Raw genomic sequence first — 18,024 nt, forward strand, 5'->3', positions numbered from 1 at the left:
TGATATTCCCACTTTATAGTTGAGAAATGGGGGCAGAGAGAGGTTCAGGGACTTGCTAAGGTCACATACATGGCAAGTCAGTACTAGGACCAGAAAGTGGATCGGACTCCAGAACCCCGTGGAGATGCTCTACGTACAGTAGAATTTCAACTAGGGTTTTGTCTCAAGCTATAACCATCCCCCTCTTGATGACATAAGCTACTGTATTTTCCTGCTTCTCTCCTTACCCCTTTTTTTCCTTCTTCTTTCACTCACTTAATATTTCTTGTGCACTTGCTGCCTTCTTCAGGGAAGTTGAAGAAACTGACATGGTTCTGCCTTCACAGAGCTTCCAGTTCATCAAGATTCCTTAAATTCTTCTTCCCAGAGAATACCCATTCTTGTCCACATTTCTTTAAACACTTTTATTCACTTATTCCTTTGTCTCCAACAAAGGCCCAGCCTGGCAGAGCTCCAGACGTGCTGCCAGATTTGAAGGCTAGAATCGTGCCATTTTCAACTGCCATTTCTGGAGTGGCTCCTCTGAGCTGCCTCTGTACTCTGCTCAGGTTTCCATTAAGGCACTCATGATTCTGTAGTGAAATACTCATTTACACATCTCATCCCTCTCTTCTACTACAAGCTCCTTGAGTGCAGAGACTAGGCCTGCCTAACTCAGATTTTTAATCTCCATCCCCAGTGAAGAGTTTGGAAATAGCAGGCACCCAGGTGGCTCAGATGGTAAAGAATCAGCCTGCAATGCAATGTTTGATCCTTGGGTAGGGAAGATCCCCTGGAAAAGGTAATGTCTACCCACTACTGGAATGACCACCCACTTCAGTATTCTAACCTGGAGAATCCCATGGACAGAGTAGTCTGGTGAGCGACAGTTCATGGGGGTGCAGAGAGTTGGACATGACTGAGCGACTTTCATTTTCAGTAAATGTTTACTAAAGTGAATAAGTGAGTTTTCTGTTCTAGCTGACTGTCTCAAATCATTTCCAAATGATTCATTCAAGTGTTCCTTCCTGGATGTTTTTTTCCACCTTCCTCTTAACCTTTTCAAAGGAAAGGCACCTCTCTGATGTGGGAAGTCCCACTTCCCTGCTTTAGGGCAGCCAAAGGATTTCTTGCTCACACAGTCTCAACAGATTTGTTGGCTTCACAAGAGAGTATTTTGGAAAGCTGTTGAATGCTTGTTTCCTGGGGTTTTTTTTAGGACAATCCCATCAGATAATACATTAAAGCAAGAGCTCCAAGGTATAGGACCAGAGAGAGAGACTCTCTGTTTTCCCCAAGATGTCAGCCTCCATTCCCCATCTTCAGTTCACCCACTGCCAATGTCCTCATCTTTAGACCGCCTGTCCCCAAAAGTCTGAGCCCCAGTTGCAAAGAGACATACCCCATATTTCCCTGTTGTTGTTGTTCAGTTGCTAAGCTGTGTCTGAGTCTTTGAGACCCCATGGACTGCAGCACACCAGGCTCCCCTGTCCTACACTATCTCCCAGAGTTTGCTCAAATTCACGTTCATTGAGTCAGTGATGCCGTCTAACCATCTCATCCTCTGCCACCTCCTTCTTCTCAGATTTCCCTCAATTTCAGTAATAATAACCACCAGAGCAAAGAATCGCACACCCTGGAAGTCAGGAGACTGGGTTCAAATCCTGACCTTCCCAACTTATTATCGTCTTGGGAAGTAATTTAACTTCTCTGGATTCTGTTTCTCCTTTGAAAATAAGGGGGTGGGACTGGGTGGATTGCTAAACCAAAGGCTAAACCATCTCTGGGCAAAAAAATTTCTTAATTGTGCACTTCCCAGTCCTTATGGCATTCGACCCTTATAAGAAACTTGCAATTCATAAGCCAAACAACATACATTACTGGTGAGGAAATGTGAGTAGAGGTCGATGACCTTACTCAGGTGACCCAGGCCCCTGACTCTTTTTGCCAGACCAAGATGGTTCCAGAGAGCCCACTAGGGCAGCCTCGGTTTCCAAGACCCCAACTTCCTTTCCCTCCTAACCCTTACATCCACGTTGTCACTCAGAGAGTAGAAGCTATGACAAAGAACCTGATTCAAGGGTCATAGCCAGGGCCATATGAGGAGGGGCCCAGGCCTTTCTCAAATTCCGAATGATATGCCACCAGGAGGATCACTGCCTCTCAGCTGCAGTTTTGGCTCAGAGGCCCCGGGTGGCCATGGGAACGTGGGCCCAGCCTCCCGCGTTCCTATGACAACAGGCTCCCCCAGTGGCGGCGCGGGTGCCCATCAGAGCGTGCAGGTGGCGCCCTTTGGGAGAGGGGCCCGGCGGGAAGTGGGGGGCCGGGGCGGTGGCTGCCGCCGGGTGGCCTCCCCACTTCCGATCTCCTCCTCCCGAGGCCGCAGTTCCCGCCTGCCCTGTGCCCTTCGCCTACCTGCGAGTCACGGCCCGCGCGCGACCACCGCCCACCACAGGGTCACCTCTGCGAGGCGGGGCGGCCCTTCTCGGTGTTCCCAGACTCGCCCCTGCTTCCAGGCCCCGTCCGACGCACTTCCCGGGCACCCGGGATGTCCCCTCAAATACCCTCGGCCTGGCGCCGCGTCCCCGGAAATGCAGGGCAGCCGCCAAGCCCCGCCCCTGCCCATGTTGATGGAATTGTCCGGAGGTGCCCCCCGGGGCTTGCTCGCAGTCCAGCGGTCTCCCGCCTCCGCCCCCGGGCGCTGATGGCGACATAAGTCTCGCTGCTAGTCCCAGTCGGGACACGTCCCCGCGACTGCTTGGCTGCCCTTAGGCTATGGGGCCCGTAGCCCCCCATCTTCGGAGCCTCGGCCTGGCCTCACTTATGCCCCGCAGGCAGCAATCTCACTAGCTGGAATTCGGAGGATGGGGGTTGTTATCCTAGATCTGTTATTGAAACAGACTTGGGTTGCCTTATCTGCACAGGATTGGTAAAGCCAAATCACTGACATCTACCACCATCTCGGGTTCCCTGGTGGCTCAGTGGTAAAGACCCACCTGCCAATGCAGAAGATGCAGGTTTGATCCCTGGCTGGGGAAGATCCCCTGGAGGAGGGCATGGCAACCCACTCCAGTATTCTTGCCTGGAGAATCCCACAGACAGAGGAGCCTGGAAGGCTGCAGCCCATGGGGTCACAGAGTCGGACACAGACTTAGACACTTAAGCAACAACTACCACCAAACTGGCTGTGTTGCCTAGGGTGAATTCCTTAACCTCTCTGAGCCTTGAGTTCTTCATCTGGAAGGTAGGCCTCAGAGCAGCAGGGACCTCACAGGATTGCAGTGAGAAGTGCAATTATGTAGGCACACACCTGGCACATGGTCAGCTCTTTATAATGGTAGCATTGTTTACAGTCAGAGGCAAGGGAGAGCAGGCTACAGAGCCACCTGCATGAAACCACTCACTTCTCCACCCGGAAATGCTGCTCACCGTGTCCCCTAACCTGCCATGGGCTGGGCTGTGGGAGTGAAACGAAAGGAGGAAATCTGCGGGAGGGGTGAGAGATACAGTTATAAATAGTATCTAGCATTTATCAAGTGACCTTGGCTCGTCCCTCTCCAGCCCTTGTCTCCTGGCTTTGCTGTCTCAGGGTGGTTCCAGAAACAGCCAGTTCTGGGCGTGTAAGTAGCTGAGCTGGCCAGAGGTGGCCGGTCAAGGAGCTGGTGAAACCAGAGGCCAAGAGCCAGCTTTTCTCCTAGGCCAGGCTAGGCTTAGGTGCCCTCTGTGCCCTCTCCTCTGGACAGAGGGGCTTGGGACTTCCCTGGGAGTCCAGTTGGTAAGGCTTCTGCACTTCCAATGCTGGGGACGTGGGTTACCTCCCTGGTGGCAAGGTCCCACATGTTCTGTTGTTCGGGCAAAAGAAAAAAAAATAGAGGGAGGTAAGGTACTGCCAGACTCCCCACAGAATGCTCTTCTACACATGGTTATTCTGTTGTCCATCAACAAACATTTGTGTGTATGTGTATTAGTTGCTCAGTCATGTCTGACTCTTTTTGACTCCATGGACTGTAGCCCTGCCAGGCTCCTCTCCATGTAATTCTCCAGGCAAGAATACTGGAGTGGGTTGCCATTCCCTTCAACAGGGGATCTTCCCTACTCAGGGATGGAACCCGGGTCTTCTGCATTGCAGGCGAATTCTCTACTGTCTGAGCCACCAGGGAAGCCCACAAACATGTTTACTACCATAAAATTTGAAACACAGAAAAACACAATGAAAAATATCACCCTACCCAGAGACCACCAGTGTTAATATTTTCTACAACTTTTTTGGAGGTACAATTTACATACCGTAAAGTGCACAGATCTTAAGTGGACTGGTGTTAATATTTTGGTGATGATCCTCCTGACTCTTTTCTATACAGAGTTATACATTTACATTGTTTAGAAAAGGGATTATTCAGTGCATAATCTTTTGTGACTTTCCCCTGTGTGTATGTGTTAGTCGCTCAGTTGTGTCCGACTCTTGGAGACTACATGGGCTCTAGCCCACCAGGCTCCTTTGTCCATGGGGATTCTCCAGGCAAGAATACTGGAGTGGGTTGCCATGCCCTCCTCCAGGGGATCGTCCCAACCCAGGGATTGAACCTGGGTCTCCTGCATTGCAGGCGGGTTCTTTACCATCTGAGTCGATTTCCCCTAGGACAGAAATATATCACAGATATTTTCCTGTAACATTAGAAATTCTCTCATACCTTCATTTTTAGTGCATTCTATCATAGGGATGTGGCACACATTTTTAAGCAAATCTCTACTACTGAACATTAAACTTGTTCCTAATTGTTCATCATCATAAGTAAGAGTTCCACAATCATTTTCTTTTTAAAAATATTTATTTACTTTTTGGCTGTGCTGGGTTTTAGTTTGCATCACTCCGGCATGGGGGCTTAGTTGCTCTGAGGCATGTGGGATCCTAGTTCCCCGACCAGGGATCAAACCCAAGTCCCTTGCATGGGAAGGCAGATTCTTATCCACTGGACTACCAGGGAAGTCCTCTCAATCATTTCTTTTTTTTCCTTGTATTCTTCTTTCCTGCTCATAGTCTCCAATTAGTAGTAGCTGTGTTTATAGCTAAGGTGGTACACTTCATTTGTGCAAATGGCTTTAAAAATAGTCCAATCAGACTTCCTTGGTGGTACAGTGAATAAGAACCCAGCTGCCAATACAGGGCACACGAGTTCGATCCCTGGTCCAGGAAGATTCCACTTGCTGAGGATCAGCTAAGCCCAGGCCCCACAACTACTGAGCCAGTGCTCTAGAGCCCCACAAGCTGCAACTACTGAGCTCACCCACACTAGAGCCTGTGCTGTGCAACCAGAGAAGCAACCTCTATGAGAAGCCCGTGCACCGCAACCAAGAGTAGCCCCTGTTCACCGCAACTAGAGAAGGCCCGCATGGAGCAACAAAGACACAGTGCAACCAAAAATTAATTAATTAATTAAAACAATTAGTCCAATGGCTTTACTAACTCTGCCTTCCAAACACTGCTGAGGGTGGCAGGGAACAGGAAGAGATGCAAAACATCAGCCCTGCCAAGTTTCAGGCACGAGGAGGAGCACGTTGTGTCCTGCTGAGCCCTGGCTCTTCAGAGGAGCTCCTGGAATCTAGGTCCCCTCCCCCGTGGGGCCTCAGAGCTCCAGAGGGCTTGAGGCAACCCTGACCTTTCCGTGTCCAGCCCAGCCCAGAGCCTCCAGGAAAGAATGCTGTCCACCTCCACATCACTCTCTCACCTCCTTCGTCTCTCTGCCATCTTTTCTTCCTTCTCCCTCCTCCCTTTTCTGCCCCTTCTGCCCACTCCCTTTTCCTGCCTCTCTTCCTCCTCCAACCTTCCTCCAGCTTTTTATGGAAAAACGGGAAACATCTTTGATGCACTTAAAAAAGGCCTTATCTTTAACATTATTGATCCCTCTCCACCCACCCCCTTTCCTGGCTGTGGGACCTCAGGTGCAGAGAGGCTTGAGTTAATCACCTTCTCAGTTCACAGCTTTATCACCATGGTCTGCGCAGGGTCGCTTGATTAATGTGGCTGTTCATTTCCTTTTATCTTTCCACACCTCCTCCCACCCCTCCCCCCACAGGCTACCATTTTAAGGTGTGTAATATATACTTTTGTTTGTGGGCATTCTTGCAAGATATACTACAGAATTGTATATGTGTACTTAAAAAAAAATTTTTTTTTTTAAATTTTGAAATAATTTTAGACTCACAGAAGGTTACCAAAAAATAGTACATAGTGTCAAGTGAGCACTTTATCCAGCTTCCCCCACTGGTAACATTCTACAACTGTGCCTGTGTGCTCAATTGCTCAGTCGTGTCAGACTCTTTTTATGACCGCAAGCACTGTAGCCCTCCAGGCTCCTCTATCGTTGGGATTTCCCAGGCAAGAATACTGGAGCCGGTTGCCGTTTCCTATTCCAAGGGATCTTCCTGACTGAGGGGACCCAGGGGACCCAGGGATGGCACCTGTGTCTTTTGCTTCTCCTGCCTTGTCAGGAGGATTCTTTACTACTGAACCTCCTGGGAAGCCCTAAAATTGTAAAACTGTAGTATGATAGCAAAACCAAGAGACTGACATTGGAATCATACTGTTAAATAGAGACCTTATTATTCAGTTTTCTCTTGCTCTTTGTGTGTGTGTGTGTGTGTGTGTAGAGTTGTATGCTATTTTGACCCCATGAATAAATTAGTGTAACCGTCACCACAGTCAAGATACAGAAGGTCTCATCTCCATGGGGATCTCCTGGTGGTGTCCTTTTATAGTCACGCTCCTCTACTCAGGTCCTTGGACTTGGCAACCACTAATCTCTTCTCCATCCCTATATTTCTGTCATTTTGAGAATGTTATATAAGTGGAAGCTTTTTTTTTTTTTAATTTTTATTGGAGAATAGTTGATTTACAATATTGTATTAGTTTCTGCTGTAGAACAAAGTGAATCTGTTATATATATATATATATACTTATATCCACTCTTTTTTATTTATTTTAAAGACATTTTATTTACTTATTTACTTACTTATTTCGCTGCATCAGGTCTTAGTTGCAGCACTTGGGGTCTTCATTGCTTCTTGCAGGATATTTCGTTTTGTGGCCACGGACTCTCTATTTGTGGTGCTCAGTAGTTGTGGCACATGGGCTTAGTTGCCCCAGGCATGTGGGGCCTTAGTTCTCTGACCAGGGATCAAACCCTGTCCTCTGAATTGGAAGGCAGATTCTTAACCACTGGACCACCAGAGAAGTCCCTATCCACTCTTTGTAGATTCTTTCCCCATATAGATCATAACAGATTATTGAGTAGAGTTCTCTGTGCTATACAGTAGGTTCAAATAGACGCTTTTGAGACTGGCTTCTCACTCATCATATTGCCCTTGAGATACATCCATGTTGTTGTAACTTATGGGCAGTTCTTTCCTTTTTATTACTGTTTTGTATTCCATGGTGTGGATGTACCAGAGTTTAACTGTTCACCCACTGAAGGAGATTTGGGTTGTTTCCAGTTTGAGGCTATTACAGATAAAGCTGATTAATGTCCAGGTTTTTGTATAGATGTAAGTTTTCATTTCTTTGGGATATAGGCCAAATTTGGGATTGCTGGGTCTTTTTTTTTTTTTTTTAAAGGCATTTTATTTATTTATTTATGACTGCACTAGGTCTTCCTTGCTTTGCTTGGGCTTTCTCTAGTTGTGGCGAATGTGGGCTTCTCTTCATTGCAGAGCACATGTTCTAGGCGTGTGGACTCCGTAGTTGTGGCATACGGCTTAGTTGCTCCACAGCATGTGGAATCTTCCTGGACCAGGGATCGAACCCATGTCCCCTGCATCAGAAGGCAGATTCTTATCCACTGTACCACCAGGGAAGTCCTGGATTGCTGGGTCTTATGGTAAATGCAGCTGTAGTTTTATAAGAAACTGCCACACTATTTACCAGGGTGGCTATACATTTTATAAGAGATCCAGTTTCTCCACTTCCTTGCCAGGAGTTGTTGTTATCACGGGTTTCTATTATAGCCCTCCTAACAATTGTGTAGCGAGGCCTCATTGCGGTTTTAATTTGCATTTGCCTAATGGCTAATGATGATGAACATCTTTACAGGTGCTTATTTGCCATCCCTATCTCCTCCTTAGCAAAAGTCTGTGGCCCATTTTCTAATTGGACTGTTTTGTATTTTTAATTTACATAAATAGCATTTTGTCATATACCTCATTCTGGTTTTTTGTTTGTTTGTTTGTTTATTCCACAGACCCATCCATACTGCTCTGGACACATCTTTTTTAAAATTTTTTTGGGGCTGTGCTAGGTGGGTCTTTGTTACTGCGTGGGCTTTTCTCCTGTTGCGGCAAGCAGGGACTGCTCTCTAGTTGTGGTGCACAGGCTTCTCACTGCAGTGGCTTCTCTTGTTGCAGAGCACAGCCTCCAGGGCTCGTGGGCTCGGCAGCTGTGGCTCCCCGGCTCAGTAGTCGTAGTGCCCTTAGTTGCTCCACTACACGTGGGATCCTCCCAGATCAGGGATTGAACCCGTGTCTCCTGCACTGGCAGGCGGATTCTTTACCACTGAGCCACCAGGGAAGCCCTGGACACATCTCATCTACTGCTTCTGGCTGCTACAGGGTGCTCCAAAGTGTGGCTCTACCACATTTTATCCATCTACTCCCCGAACTGCCTACAACCTCCCACCCCCATAAAGAACTCTTCAGTGACTGTTTTCTTCCCTCTTTACCATATGGGCCATGTGAGAATCTCTTGCAGATTCTTCAAAGGGTATGACTTGCTGTGAGTCACAGGGCACCCTGTCCACATGCCCACCAGCCATGGACCCCTGCCCTCTGCCAATTCCTAGCATTATCCAGCTGCCTAACTTTTCCAGTCTAATGATATGAAGTTTTAACATTGTATTTTTTAATCTCTTTATAATTTATTTTATTTATTTATTTATTTATTTATCCCCAGAAAAACATCTATTTCTGCTTTATTGACCATGCCAAAGCCTTTGACTGTGTGGATCACAGCAAACTGCGGAAAATTCTGAAAGAGATGGGAATACCAGACCATCTGACCTGTCTCTTGAGAAACCTGTACGCAGGTCAGGAAGCAACAGTTAGAACTGGACATGGAACAACAGACTGGTTCCAAATAGGAAAAGGAGTCCGTCAAGGCTGTATATTGTCACCTTGCTTATTTAACTTCTATGCAGAGTACATCATGAGAAACGCTGGGCTGGAAGAAACACAAGCTGGAATCAAGATTGCCGGGAGAAATATCAATAACCTCAGATATGCAGATGACACCACCCTTATGGCAGAAAGTGAAGAACTAAAGAGCCTCTTGATGAAAGTGAAAGAGAAGAGTGAAAAAGTTGGCTTAAAGCTCATATTTCTTTTATTTTAAAAAAGATTAATTATTTATTTTTGGCTGCACTGGATCTTCTTTGCTTTGCTCAGGCTTTGTCTAGTTGTGGTGAACAGGGGCTACTATTCGCTGTGGTACTTGGGCTTCTCATTTCGGTGGCTTCTCTTGTCTTGGAGCATAGGCTCTAGGCACACAGGCTTCAGTAGTTGTGGCTTAGCTGCTCCGTGGCACGTGGAATCCTCCTGGATCAGGGATTGAACTCATGTCTCCTGCATTGGCAGGTGGATTCTTTATCACTGAGCCACCAGGGAAGCCCCAACATTTTATTTTTAAAGGTAAGTTTGCATGTGTGCTAAATCCCTTCAGTGGTATTTCTGACTCTCTGTGACCCTATGGGCTGTAGCCCACCAGGCTCCTCTGTCCATGGGATTCTCCAGGCAAGAATACTGGAGTGGGCTGCCATGCCCTCCTCTAAGTTTACCAAGGCATAATTTACACACAATGTTAGTGACACATTTTACACTCATTTCCTTGAATTTTGACAAGTGGATATACCTGTACACATAAGACAAATCAGTCCCATCAACCTTAAACATTCCCTATGCCCTTTGTCATCAGTCTACCCTTCCCACCTCCCACAACCAGTGATCTGATTTTTATCACTAAATTTTTCTGCCTCTTCTAGAACTCCATACAAAGAGAAGCATACAGTATGTACTCTTGTGTCCGACTGCTTTCACTAAGCATAATGCTTTTGAGAGATGTATCAGTAGTTCATTCTTTTTTTTTTAATCATTGAGTAGTATTTATTGTATGAATATCAGTTTGTTTCACCTACTAATGGACATTTGGGTTGTTTCCTCTTTGGGAAGTTTGGGGCTATTATAACTAAAACTGCTAACAGCTATTGCTTTAATTTATATTTCTCTGACTTCTAATACATCTTAACATCTCCTACTGTATTTGTTAACTTTTAAATTTCTCCTTTAAATCACCTTTTTATCTTTGCCCATTTTCCTGCCATTTGACTTGCAAGAAGATTTTCTTATTGAGTTGCAGAAATTCCTAGTATAGTCTGAATCTAGATATTAGTTCTTTGTTGGCTTCAGATATCACAAATATATTCTCCCAATTTTGTCATTTGTTAACCTTGTCAATGAACTCATCCTTGGGCAGTAATCAAATCAATCGATTTTTTTGATATGGTTTATGCTTTTGAAATTTTGCTTAATAAGTCCATTCCTACTCCAAGATCACAAAGATATTCTTCAACATTTTATATTATTAACTTCATAGTCTTCTGGACACATTTAGGTCTTTAATCCAAAATTCACTTTTTCATGTGGTGGTAGATTTCATGAGATTCAGTTTTGCTTTTTTTCATAAGTTGAATCACTTTTCCCATTATCATATTCCTGTGGCTCTCAAACTTGAATATGTATAAAAATCACCAAAAAGCTTGTTAAAAGCACAGATTGCTTCTCACTCTTGGGCATATACCTAGTGTTCAGTCGCTCAGTCGTGTCCATCTCCTTATGACCTGATGCACTGCTGCCAGCCAGGTTCGTCTGTCCGTGGAATTTTCCAGGCAAGAATACTGGAGTGGGTTGCCATTTCCTATGCCAGGGGGCATATACCCAGACAAAACTGTAACTCAAAAAGATACATGAACCATTATGTTCATAGAAACACTACTTACATTAGCCAAGATATGGAAACAACCTAAATGTCCACGGACGGATGGATAAAAAAGATGTGATACACACATACAACACACACACAAAGATACACACACAACGGAATATTACTCAGCCGTAAAAAGAATGAAATAATGCCGTTTGAAGCAACATGGATGGACCTAGAGATTTTCATACTAAGCAAAGTAAGTCAAAAAGAGAAAGACAAATGCCATATGATATCACTTATATCAACATGTAGAACCTAAAATATGACACAAATGAACATATTTATGAAACAGAAACAGATTCACAGACATAGTGAACAGACTTGTTGTTGCCGGAGGGGAAGGGGGTGAGGGAAGGAAGAACTAGGAGTTTGGGATTAGCAGATTCGAACTATTGTATACAGGATGGATAAACAACAAGGTCCTACTGAACAGCACAGGATATTGGATGTTCAATATCCTGTGATAAACCATAGTGGAAAAGAATACAAAAAAGAATAAATATGTAAAACTGAGTCACTTTGCTGTACAGCAGAAATTAACACAACATTGTAAATCAACTATACTTCAGTAGATTTTCTTTTTAAAAAGCACAGATTTCAGATTTCTCTGGTGGTCCAGTGGTTAAGAATCCACCTGCCAATGCAGGGGACATGGGTTTGATCCCTAGTCTGGGAAGATCCCACATGCCATGGGGAACTAAACCTGCGCACCACAATGACTGACCCCAAGCTCTAGAGCCCACGAGCCTCAACTACTGAAGTCCCTGCACCCCACAGCCCATCCTCCACAAGAGAAGTCCCCACATTGAGAAGGTCATGCACCACAACTAGAGAGTATCCCCCACTCACTGCAACTAGAGAAAGCCCTCACATAGGAACGAAAGCCCTCACATAGGAACGAAGTCCAAGCCATAAATGAATAAAAAGTAGCACAGATTTCTGGGCCCCACCCAGCTGATACAGGTGGGACCCCAAAGTTTACATATCTAATAAGTTTCCAAGTGATGAGATGATACCACTGCTACAGGTGGAGAAAGCAAACTTTGAGAACAACTGCCAAAAAAAAGAAAAAAAGTAAGAAAAATAATTTAAAAATAGAAAAAAAAAAAGAAGAAAGAGAAAGAAACAAATAGAAAAAAAATGAGAACAACTGCTATATACTTAAAACCTTTACCTCACTGGGTTTTTTCCCTGCCTCACTGGCATCCTCCAGAATACCGGGCACTTCTTGGCTCTCCTCCATCCTGCACCCCGCCCCTCCATCTCCCCCGGGTCTCTTGGATCATGAATCCACATCCACATATTTCAGGATCACATCCCCATGGCTCTCCTGAACCACACTCTTCCATCCTCTGGTAAATGCCCTGAGGTTGTCCACCCACCTCCTGGCCACTCCCCTGTAGTCACTGGAGACTTTGGCACGTGGCTCCCCATTTTTCTCTCCAGCTAAAGCCCTGTCATTGTCCTTGATGACTTCAGCATCCACGTGGAAGACACGTCCTAAATCTGGTTTCTCAGGTCTCCAATGACCGCTCTCACTCACCTCAGCCACCACTCCCATTTACTGGAAGTAATTGGCTCCATTACCAAGGTCCTCAGTTCAGGAATCACTTTCTCTGGCACAGTATCTTTTCCTTCCAGCTTTCTTCTTTAGCATACTCCCTCTGAGCCTCCTTGGCTTTCCAGGTGGCTCAGGGTTAAAGAATCTGCCTGCCAATGCAGAAGACACAGGAGTCACAGGTTCGATCCCTGGGTCAGAAAGATCCCCTAGAGAAGGAAATGGCAACCCACTCCAGGATTCTTGCCTAGGAAATCCCATGGACAGAGGAACCTGGTGGGCTACAATCCATGGGGTCGCAAAGAGTCGAACACGACTGAGTAACTGAGCACACACACGCACGCACTCTCCCAGAAAATGAACCTTTCAGAAGGCATAGAACATTTCTCTCTGGGTTTGTTTGCCATTGTGTTGGCCTTGTATCACCTCACACACTGCCTGATACCCAGCGGGTGCCCTGCTTGGACACAAATGTAAAACTTTGTAGGAAATATGAAGGCATACACTGTTCGGTCAGTCAGAGGAGCAGTTCCCACTCCTACCCGAAAATCCCAGGCCCCTTTGTTCTCCTTTCAGCCCCTCTCCTCCCTCTAAGTTCAGGCTCCTGAGACTAGGAACTGAGCAAGTGATGCAGGAGACATCTGGGCTCAAAATCTCTTCTCTGCGCCTCAGACAATCCAAAGGAGAGAGACCCAATGGCCCTTTCATGTTCCTTGGAAACTGATCTCCTTTTTTGTTGTGGTTGTTAGGATTGTTGTCCAGGATTGTGTGCAAAGGGTTAAAGCACTTACAGAAAGGGAAGGACCGCCCTGCAGCCCTGCCTGAGATGCTCTGCGAAAGGTCAGATGTTTCCAGAATCTTAACAGACAGCCTGTGTCTGTTTAAAGGGAAAGACAACAAGTTCTTGGGCTCCCAGCCAGCCCTCATGGGCAATTTTCGCCCGGTTCTGCAGGCACCCAGCCAGACGCCTGGCCAGAGAGCACACCCACCAACCCCCTGCCCCCTCTAGATGGCCCTGGGCAGGCCAGGACCTCTCTCCAACCCCCAGCCTGGAGTCCCATCCCCTGGGGAAGACTGGTATCTGACAAACAGGGCATGCATACCAACTCTGGGGCTTGTGATACACCAGGAATGATGGGGGAGGGGTGACTTCCTGCAGACATTGAATCTTTTCAGCTGAAAGGGACTGTATTCTGACCCTGTCATTTTAGAGATGAGAGTGGCTGTGATGTAATGTAAGAATATCCTGACCCAGAATCAGGAAAACCCCGGGTTCAAATTGCAGTTCAGGGGCCATGAGCTGTGGGGTCTCAGGTACAAGCCTTTCTATGTGTCTGTACCTATTTGTAAAAAGTTCATACAAATGCTTCCCATCCCAGGTAGCTTGCCCAAGGTCACACACAGCACACACACACCAACGTTTTCTGACTCCCAGACAAGGGCCAAGTCCCCTCCGGAGGTGAGTAGATTACCTTAAATGTTGATTGATCATAAAAAGTAGCTAGAGACACAGTTAAATAACTTGGCCTTTTACTACTAAATCATGTTCTTTGTGTGAAGAAAAAAATTCCTACTCTTCCTACTCCCTGGAGGAAATAAGTGCTAGTATTCTGGCTTTCCTGGTGGCTCAGATGGTAAAGAGTTCGCCTGCAATGCAGGAGACTCGACTTGGATCCCTGGGTCTGGAAGATCCCTTGGAGAGGGGGATGGCTACCCACTCCAGTATTCTTGCCTGGAGAATTCCATGGACAGAGGAACCTGGCGGGCTACAGTCCATGGGGTCACAAAGAGTCGGACATGACTGAAGGACTTTAACTTTCACTTTCCTACCCCTTGCAGGAAAAATTGCTAATATTCTGACATTTATGCTTTTGGAATGTCAAAGCATATATAAGGTACATATTCTTTTTTTTTTTTTTTTTTTTCCGAGCTAAGCAGTTTGTGAGATTGAACCTGAAACAGTAATTGAACCTGGGCCCTCAGCAGTGAAAGCATAGAGTCATCACCACCAGGGAATCACCAGGGAATTCCCTATAAATTCTTTTCAACAGTGAGATCATAGAAGATCTATCTATCTATGTATTCATCCATCCACACTTTTACATATATATTGCTCTTTCTCATGTAACTTTTCAATGGACAATTGATATCCTTTCATGTCTGGATATAGTTGGATAAACAAAGCATTCCATAGTTTGTTTCATCCCCTATGTCAAGACATTTAGGTTTTCAGTTTTCCATTATGAGTAATACAGATCCATCTTTATTCACTTGTTCTGTCATTTTCTTAGGATAAATTCCTCACTGAGGACTGCTGGATCAAAGGGTCTGATACATGCTGCAAAACTGTCCTCTACAAATGCTGTGATATTCGTTATTTCCTCAAACAACAGATTTAATATGAAGCCTGGTCCTCCTTTAAATAGAAAGCGTTCTCCCTCACCAGCACACTCAGCTTCAGATGGGAAGAATCAGAGCCCAGATGGCCTGAATGGGGCCGGTTCATGCAGGGCAGATATTTTGAACCTGACCCTTGGCTACATCTAAGCAGGCAGTAGCCTGGCTAATAAAAGATGCTCCCATCTCCAAGCCTACAGTGTGTCCGGGGCCATGGGATACACAAGAAACTGATCCAGATACTTTCCATCTGATAGATGGAAAGGGGCTTTCTTTCCCCATATTTCCTTGTCCACCTGACCTCCAGCCCACTAAACAACCACCCTCAAGCACTCTTTATTTCCTGGTTAGATAGCACTACTTGTGTAAGCTACTGTTTATTACAGGTTTCATTTCCACTACTACATTTCATCTCTACCTTGGCCCAGAAAGCAGGTGCATGCGTGTCCAGTCATGTCCGACTCTTTGCAATATCATGGACTGTAGCTGGCCAGGCTCCCCTGTCCATGAAATTCTCCAGGTGGAAATACTGGAGTGGGAAGCCATTTTCTTCTCCAAGGAAGCAGGTACAGGTGGGAAAGCTGAGTCTTGGGCAGATCAAGATCTTGTCTAAAGGAACACAGCAGGTAATTAACCTACTTGGGATTCAAACCTAGGTCTGTCTTAATACCAAATCTGTGTTTTACTTTAAAATTACTGTAGGACTAGTATGTATATCAACGTAAACACAAAAACCTTGAAAGACACAGCTGGTTTGGGGTGGGTAGTAGACATTACCAGGGCCCACCAGTATTTCTAGCCTCCTTTTTCTGGATACATAGGAGGACTGTACTCTCTGGAAGTTGGGTGCAGCCACATGAGTTTCTCTGGCCAGTGAAATGTGAGGGTAAAGTGACACATGTTCCTTTGGGGGGGGTTTGAGAACCACCGTGCTGTTCTGATGCCTTCTTCCATGGCAGTGGTGAACCCTGAAGCCTCTTGTGGGGATGGTGACTTCATGAAAGTCTAATGATGACTAAAGTGCTGACAACAAAGTCCTGAGCCTATGCAAGCCAAGTTGGGAATTCAAGCATGGGCAAGAAATAAATCTTGGTTGTTTTAAGCCAAAGATGTTTAGAGGTGTTTGTTACCACATCATAACCTAGTCTATCCTGACTGGTGCAAGTGGTGATGGGGAGTTTCATGTCTTGGTCTAAATTCTTTTGTAGTTTTTATCCTTTAAGAAGATATCTATTTATAATTTTAAAAAATGAGTCATAAATGGATACCAGGCAAGAACCTACTGTCTAACACAGGGAACTCTGCACAATGTTAGATGGCAGCCTGGATGGGAGGGGAGTTTGGGGAAGAATGGATACATGTATAGATGGCTGAGTCTCTTTGATGTTCACCTGAAACTATCACAACATTGTTAATCATCTATACCCCAACACAAAATGAAAAGTTAAAAAAAAGTCATAATACACATTCACATAATTGGTAACATAATACACACTCTGCTATGCAACTTCTTTTATTCTTTTTTTATTTTTTAATTTATTTTCTGCAGCACTTGGTCTTCCTTGCTGTTCTCGGGCTTTCTCTAGCTGTGGCAGGTGGGAGTCACTCAAGTTACAGCATGTGGGCTTCTCATTGCCGTGGCTTCTCTTATTGCGGAGCACTGGCTTCGTTGCTCCGAGGCATGTGGGATCCTCCTAGACCAGGGATCAAACCTGTGTCCCCTGCACTGGTAGGTGGATTCTTATCCACTGTGCCCCTAGGGAAGTCCCTATTTCATTAATTTTAACAGCTTCATAGTACTCTATGCTCTGAGTAAACCATAATGTTTTACAACTGACTACTATTGACAGATACATTGGTTGTTTCTGGTTATTCTCGAAATACATGCTCTAAGCTACAGCTAGGCTGTTGCAACATTTATGGGAAAGGAAGGATTACTATTTACTTTCTCTTTTTTTGGTTCAGATCTTGCGGTTAGTTTCCAGCCTGAGCTCAGCCCTCTTAAGAGGGCTGAGGGCACCTCCTGAAAAGAGATGGATAAGCCCAACGTGCCCGTACCCCTCCCAGGATGTACGGAGGAGGAGGCTGAAGGGCACCTGTGCGCATGCATGCGTGAAGGCTGGGTGCTGGCTCAGAAGAGCAGGGCAGGGAAGCATGTACCTGTACAACCTGGGCTTGACTGACCCTGACTCATACGTTCAGGAAGATAAGTTAACGGCCTGGAAACTCCAGAGCTCTGCGTGAGTTCTGACTCACTGACAATTACCCATAAACAAGTCATCTCACTTCTCAGTTTTCTTCCGAGTGCCACCACACGATCTTTGGGCAAGGGCTGTGACATTCATCCTTAGGAGCTTGAGAAAGATGAGAGCTGTTCAAAGAGAGTGCCAAGAGGGTTAGAACTGTTGGTCTCATTCATTGGAACGTGTCGAATGACTCATCACATTCGTAATTATGAATGGACCCCCAGTGGAGTGTCTATGAGTGGCTGACACAGGTTTACCTGCATTACATTCCCAGTATTTGACTGAAAACAATGGTCACAGGCCTATCAAGACCTCTTTCTGCCCCTTTCTCTTCAGTGCAGGCGTGCTAAGTTGCTTCAGTCATGTCCGACTCTTTGCGACCCTGTGGACTGTAGCCCGCCAGGCTCCTCTGTCCGGGGATTCTCCAGGCAAGAATACTGGAGTGGGTTGCCATGCCCTCCTCCAGGGGATCTTCCCAACCAGAGTCTCTCATGTCTCCTGTAGTAGCAGGCGGATTCTTTACCATTAGCACCGCCTGGGAAGCCCGTACTATTTAGAGGCCCTGCTATAATTCCACGGTACGGAAGAAACTGGGGTTTCTCACCCAAGAAAGAGGGCATACTTTAGAGTTTCCCTGGATGTGACTCAAGGGTTACATATAGATCACAGAGCTCAAGAAGAACTTAGAATCCACTATACTTCAATTAAAAAAGAATTTTTTAAAAAGTAAAATGAGAAAAAGAACGTTGGAGATGAGAGTACTACCCCCTCATGCAGTAATTCTGAGTATGTGCTTATCTGTAAGACAACCTAAGGGA

General features: G+C 45.7%; 1 protein-coding gene and 1 long non-coding RNA gene across 4 annotated transcripts in view; both read right to left on the reverse strand.

Annotated features, from left to right (window-relative positions):
• Positions 1-18,024, reverse strand: part of SEMA4B (semaphorin 4B) — an 85,016-nt gene that overhangs the window by 38,426 nt on the left and 28,566 nt on the right. The window contains exon 1 of one of the 3 annotated variants that reach the window (XM_081547021.1): positions 2,395-2,566. The exons of the other annotated variants lie outside the window; for them this stretch is intronic. The gene's annotated coding sequence lies outside the window, so the exon portion shown is untranslated. Of the gene's footprint in view, positions 1-2,394; positions 2,567-18,024 lie in introns of those variants that run through there. 3 annotated transcript variants of the gene reach the window in all.
• LOC145528515 (uncharacterized) lies at positions 16,461-17,331 on the reverse strand. The gene is made up of 2 exons (XR_014070480.1): positions 17,227-17,331; positions 16,461-16,654 (listed from the first exon to the last, which is right to left on the reverse strand). It is a non-coding gene; the product is annotated as an uncharacterized LOC145528515 (long non-coding RNA).

This window comes from Giraffa tippelskirchi, chromosome 12 (genome assembly GCF_054371585.1).
Source record: "Giraffa tippelskirchi isolate mGirTip1 chromosome 12, T2T-mGirTip1v1.2.pri, whole genome shotgun sequence".
NCBI classification, from domain to species: domain Eukaryota; kingdom Metazoa; phylum Chordata; class Mammalia; order Artiodactyla; family Giraffidae; genus Giraffa; species Giraffa tippelskirchi.